Here is a 6,225-nt window from a genome sequence, read left to right as displayed (position 1 = left end):
TGTTTTTCTTCAAAACAAAGAATGATTTTGACAAAACAGAGATCAAACACAGGGATTGGAGAGCAATAAAAACATTTGTTAAAATGTTTTTATGATCTTTGTATAAGAAGAATTCATTTTGACAAGATAAATCATTCATCTTACAACAAAACAAAGGAAGAACAGAGAGTTCTTTCATGTTTACATTTAAGCAATTGATTGTTACAGATCTGAATAATTATTGTTGTTTTCAATTATTCTGTGAAGAAGGAAAGGCAATTATCCTCTGAAGAAGATGAGATGCCTGAGAGTAGCAGCCATCAACGTGGGCCTTTCTGGGATGTAGATACCAAGCTTCCCAATTATATATGCTTCTCATTTTGTTTGGTTTTGAATCATTCCTAAAGAGCATTATGACAAGCATAAAAGATAAAGGGCAAAACAATACAACTTTTGAACTGGGTTTAATTATTGGAAGCTATTTATGTCTTGCTAGAGCTATTGCTTATGTTCTTGGGCCTACAACTTTTAGTGCTTTTGGACCTTTGGTCATTTTGTGGTCTGTCTACAAAGCAGGTGTGGCACGTGAATATTTTTATTTGTTGCCTATGTTTTTAGTCACGTTTTTTGTGCTCTTAGTGGAGTAAAATTTCTAAGTAAAGCTCCTAGAGGAATTGATAGTCCAAGCCCCTCTGGTGATTCATCCAATAATAATGAGAAATTGAGTTCACCAAGCAGTGACAAAAAGGAAAATTAAGATAAAATGTAATTGCATTTGTTTCAGCTGTTGGGCTAGTTGTGAAGATCGAAATTATTTCATGGGAAAAAAACTATGAGGTCTTCTCTTTGCTTTGATGCTATGTATTTTGTATTATTTGAAACTGATATATGGTTTGGCTTACTAATAGCAAGTTCAAGCTTGAGGAAAAAATAAATCGAATTGCCCAAAGACAGAATATCTGTAGGTTGATTTACATTTCCAGGATTCGATTTCTGAGAAGGGTAGTGACCAAAAGATTATTTTCTGAGGTATTTTTCCAGAAATTGATTTCTAAAAAATATTATTTAAAAAATGATTTCTAAGGAAGATTATTAAAAAATATATATATGAGGTATTGAAGAATCAGGGTATTTTCCAGAAAGGTGTTTTCAAAGCATTAAAACAAAGCCTTCTCTCCACAAGCAACAAAAACAGAGGTAGTGTCTCAGCTCAGAAATTTGGCATTACAAGTTTAAGAATTTTTCCTTATTTTCAGTGACCAAAAATTTGCATATCAGTCCAGAATTTGACATTTCAATTCAGAAATTTCTCCTAGGGTATCAATGGTTCAAATCAACATTCCAGTTCAAAATTTTTGTTCCCATCACTCTAGAATACATAGCCCAAGCCAAAAATTTTCCATTGATAGGTGAAGGATACTACAAAGAGTAGCACTTTAAAGAGAAAGGATAGAAGTTCTTTTCAGAAAAACAGATAAAATGAAGGAGAAAAAGTAAAGAATGCCATCTACAAGGAAGGAGAAAAAAATACATGAAGGCATAGATATCCTTTTACAGGTAGCTCAAGAAGAAGCTTCATCAGGAGCCAGAGTCACAGGTACATTAGAAGGAGAGTCATCATACAGAAGCAGAAGGTCAAGGAGACAGAGGCAAGCATGAGGACATGATTAAGAGTAAGCAAGGGGGAGATGTTGGCCCTCGTTTTTTATCAAATTTTTCTTATTAAAATCCACCTAATTTCCATCATTTTCCACTTTATACCATCCACATATGACCTATTTTGACCTTATTATGCATATTCAGACAAATAAATTATGGTTTTCAATTTTTAGATATTTTTGCAAAATTTGGATGTTAAGTGCATTTTTGGATAGGATCAAAAATTCCCGTAATAGTTCCATTGAATTCATACTTGCAAGACACCTGGGCACGAGCTGAGCACATTTCTAGGAAGCTTGGGAACTAAGATTGAACAAATTCCTATTGGTTCTATCAAACAGAGCCTAAACAGACCTGGTAAAAGCTGGTCAAACAGGACCAGTCGTTCAAGAAATCCTTAGGAAATAGGCAAAAATTAGTGATTTTTTGGGATTTTTCCAAATTTTGATTAACTGAATGGGTGGATTCAACTAGGATATATGGGATTAGGATAGATAAGGTTGTTTGAGACTTTTTAGTCAAGTTTGTTTATTATTTCTCTATTTAAGCCAAGATTATTGAAGGCTTAAGCATGTAAGATTTATGTAATCTGATTTTGAGACTCTTTGAAGTCTAAAAGTTAATTCAAGAGCTTGTTTCATTTCAATTTTTTGTTCACGCTTTTTTTATTTACTGAAGTTGTTGTAGCTGAGATTTCTTCAAGTGTGCAATGTAGAAATTTTGAATAATTTGACACTTATTCACAGAGATTATCTCGATTATACACTATTGCGGAATACATGCATAATACATAACCTTCTCTACGTTGATCATCAATTTAGCAGCATTAAAAACAATGAAACATCAATAGCATGCACACATTAACACAATATGTAACCCGGGGAAAGCATACAGCTGAAAACCCCACACTATCTGTATATTATAATGATTGAGAACTAGTAACAATACATAGTACAATACTCCTCGCAAGTACTCAGTACTATCTCCACCTGTTACACACAAACTAACTCAGATCTGATGCCTCAAATCTCCTCCACTGTTTGCCTGCCTCCACTGCACAATCCTACATGAGAATAATTGATGAATGGCTGAAGCAAACTCGTATTTCCTTGGCTGAGCCACGCAATCCTTATTGGCATTACTCAATCCCATTGATTGTGCAAGATCTCATGCACAACTATAGTCACAACTGATAGCAATCTCAACCTCTAACACCTGTCTCCACTGAATTGTCCATGCACTGAGTTAACTAATGTATTCTTTAGTTGCTTTATGAGTTAATAATTAGTGAATTAATTTTAACAATTAATTCACATCACTCATCACTAGTGTATTTGAAGTTAAACTAAATACAACTAGTTCAACCAAGTCAAATTGAACACAACTCCATCAACTCCTCAATCAACTCCACCAAAACTCAACCACATGAGTTCTAATTGAAGTCCACCATGCAATAGCTCAACTGACTCACAAGAAAGCGTATTTCCTTCTGACAGCTACATGTGCCACATCTGTAGCTCAAACTGAACTGCTCCAAGAGGATAAGATAATGTTTATAGTCCAAATATTATTATGAGCTAATAATATTCGACTGTTCTATTTTTAGCCTAACAGTCTAAAAATAGAAACTACCCATATGTCTAAAAATAGAAGTCCATCTGTTTTTACCAACATGACCAATCATCCACAGATAGCATCCTGCAACTCATAGACCATGATACATATGTCTAAAAATAAACATAGTTTAAAAATAGACTTTGTGCCAAAAATAGCCTTTGGGCCCACTTAGTGAAGGTGACTTCTTTCCACTAAGCTCCATCATCTTGTTGCATTCTCAACAATCCCTCTCAACAAGATATGGATTATTAGCAACCCCTATCTTGCCTCGGTGGTATTCGAATTTGCCCCTGGTGAGCGCCTTCGTCAAGATATCAGCATCCTGATCCTCCATTGGAATGTGTGAAAGTAACATGATTCTCTGCTGCACACAATCTCCGATATGATGATACCTGATGTCAATGTGCTTAGGTCTATCATGAAATACTGGATTAGCCGAGTTTAATGCAACTCTGGTTATCACAATAAATCACAGTAGGCTCCAAGTATGAACCGAACAACCTGACCAGGATCTTGCTCATCCATATAGCCTCGCATGCAGCCAAACTTGCTGCCATATACTCGGCCTCTGTTGAACTGAGTGCCACGGATCTCTGCTTCCTACTGTACCAAGAAACTGTTGTCGACCCGATACTGAAGACCCCTCCAGATGTTCTCTTTCTGTCCGTTGGGCTCCCTACCTAATCTGCATCCATGAAGCCACATAAATTCACCTCATCCTCCTGTCTGTACCACAATCCATATCTTGATGTGCCTCTAAGATAATGCAATACATGCTTGTTTGCCTTCCAGAAGAGTTTGGTTGGCTTAACCATAGCTTGTGAAAGCTGGTTAATAGCATAGCATATATCGGGTCGTGTATTAACCAGATACATAAGCGACCCCACCAACTATTGATAAATAGTGGCATCCACTAATTCTGCTGAAGTAGCATCCTCCTTCCTCCAACCTTCAGGAAGAGGAGTATCAACAAGCTTGCAGCCATGCATGTTGAACTTATCCAATATCTCCCGAACATACTTACCTTGAGAAACAAATAGTCCATCACTGTGTTGCCAAATTTCCAATCCCAGGAAATAATGAAGGAGGCCCAAGTCCTTCATCTCAAACTCCTTAGCAAGATCATCCTTGCATGAAAGTACCAATAGCTCAACACCTGTTAGAATCAAATCATCTACATAAAGTACAATGATAAGCAACTTACCCTCCACCACAATCTAGTACACGTTAGGATCTGCCTCACTCTTGGAGAATCCAAGTCCGGTGAAATAACTGTCTATCCATGTGTACCAAGCACGTGGTGCTTGTTTCAACCCAGACAGCGCTCTCATGAGCCTGCACACATGTGACTCGCTGCTAAAGATCTTGAAACCTTCAGGCTATTCTATGTACACCTCCTCCTAAATGACTCCATTGAGGAATGCAGTCTTCACATCCATCTAATGAATGTGCCACCCCATCTGCGCTAAGAGAGCAAGAATCGTCTGTATGGAAGAATACTTTGTGATAGGTTCAGAGGTCTCCTCATAATCGATCCCCTCTATCTGTGAAAAGCCTCGGGAAAAAAATCTTGCCTTGTACTTCTCCACACTCCTATGAGTTGCCTGCCTCACTTCATAGATCCATCTCGAACCCACCACTGATTTCCCCTTCAGTCTTGGGAGAATCTCCCATGCACTATTTCTGACAATCGAATCATACTCTTCCACCATGGCATCTACCCATGCGGGATCCTCCACAGCTTCCTCGAAAGAGGATGGCTCAGTCACAACACATTTGCTCATAAGAGCCATGTATCCAGTGTACCGATCAGGTGACTGTCTCTGTCTAAGTTGGGCTGTAGGTGGTCCTACAACCTTCTATGCATCTTGAGCCAGTCGCTCAGCTTCTGTCATGCGCTTTCACCCTCTGATGGTTGGCGCTGCATGAGTGGTATCTTCCACTCCATGAACTTCGTCCTGTGGCTGATCTACGTCCTAAAGCTCATCCTTAGGAGCTAATAGCTCCTCATCTGCATGCAAGTGTGGCTCCCTCTCAAGAGAACACTTCATGGATTTCTCCTCCTAAAATTTTATATGCCGTCGCACAACAGTCTTGCGACTATCTAGAAAATACACACGATAGTTGTGGGGTGTATCAGTATACCCCACAAATATCCCAACCTCTGCACTCGACTCCAGCTTCTTTCTGGCATCCTTCGTCACATGCATGTAAACGTAAGAACCAAAAATCCTCAAATGAGAAAGATCAGGTTTCTTACCAGAATAAGCCTCCTCTGGTGTACTCATGCCATGTATCTTGTGAGGACAATGGTTCTGCACATATACTGCAGTATTGCATGATTCCACCCACAAGTGAAGGGGTAGGCCCTGGTCATGCAACATCACCTGTGCAGCACCCACAATCCTTTTGTTCTTCCGCTCAGCAACCCCGTTCTGCCATGGGTTATGGGGAGCTATGAGCTCTCTTCGAATCCCTTTTGCACTGCAGAAGTCCTTGAACTCGCCAGAGATGAACTCACCACCATTCTCGCTCCTAAGAGCCTTCACCTTCTTCCCCGATTCCTTCTCGACCAGTGCTTTGAACTCACAGAACTTTGAGTATGTCTCGCTCTTCTTTTGCATGAAGAAGATCCAGCACTTTCAAGAGAAATCATCAACAAAGATCACATAGTACTTATGCTTTGTTGTCGAAGCAACTGAGAAAGGTCCATACACGCCTGTGTGAATTCTCTTAAGGATCGTCGTGGCGCAACTATCCTTCTCGTGAAAGGTGGCTTTCAGAAATTTTCCCAAAGTACACCCCTTGCACTGATCTAACTGCGCAAGAGTGCCTTTAGGAAGCCCTGTAGTAATCTGCTGCAGTATCTTCAAGGCTCCATGGTGAAGGTGACCCAATCTCCTATGCCACAACTCGCCCTCATCCCGGCTCACCAATCCTTCTACCTTGCATGCCATTATTGTGCAGCCA

The 6,225-nt window shown here is 39.4% G+C and overlaps 1 pseudogene; it reads left to right on the top strand.

Annotated features, from left to right (window-relative positions):
- Window positions 1-279: 279 nt before the first annotated feature.
- LOC149252826 (uncharacterized) lies at window positions 280-736 on the top strand (annotated as a pseudogene).
- Window positions 737-6,225: the final 5,489 nt, after the last annotated feature.

Source organism: Pinus tabuliformis, chromosome 7 (assembly GCF_031772625.1).
Source record: "Pinus tabuliformis cultivar Carrire ecotype Pingquan chromosome 7, CPIR1, whole genome shotgun sequence".
Lineage (NCBI taxonomy): Eukaryota > Viridiplantae > Streptophyta > Pinopsida > Pinales > Pinaceae > Pinus > Pinus tabuliformis.
The sequence above is the reverse complement of the archived record's forward strand: the minus strand, read 5'-3'. Positions and strand labels throughout refer to the sequence as shown.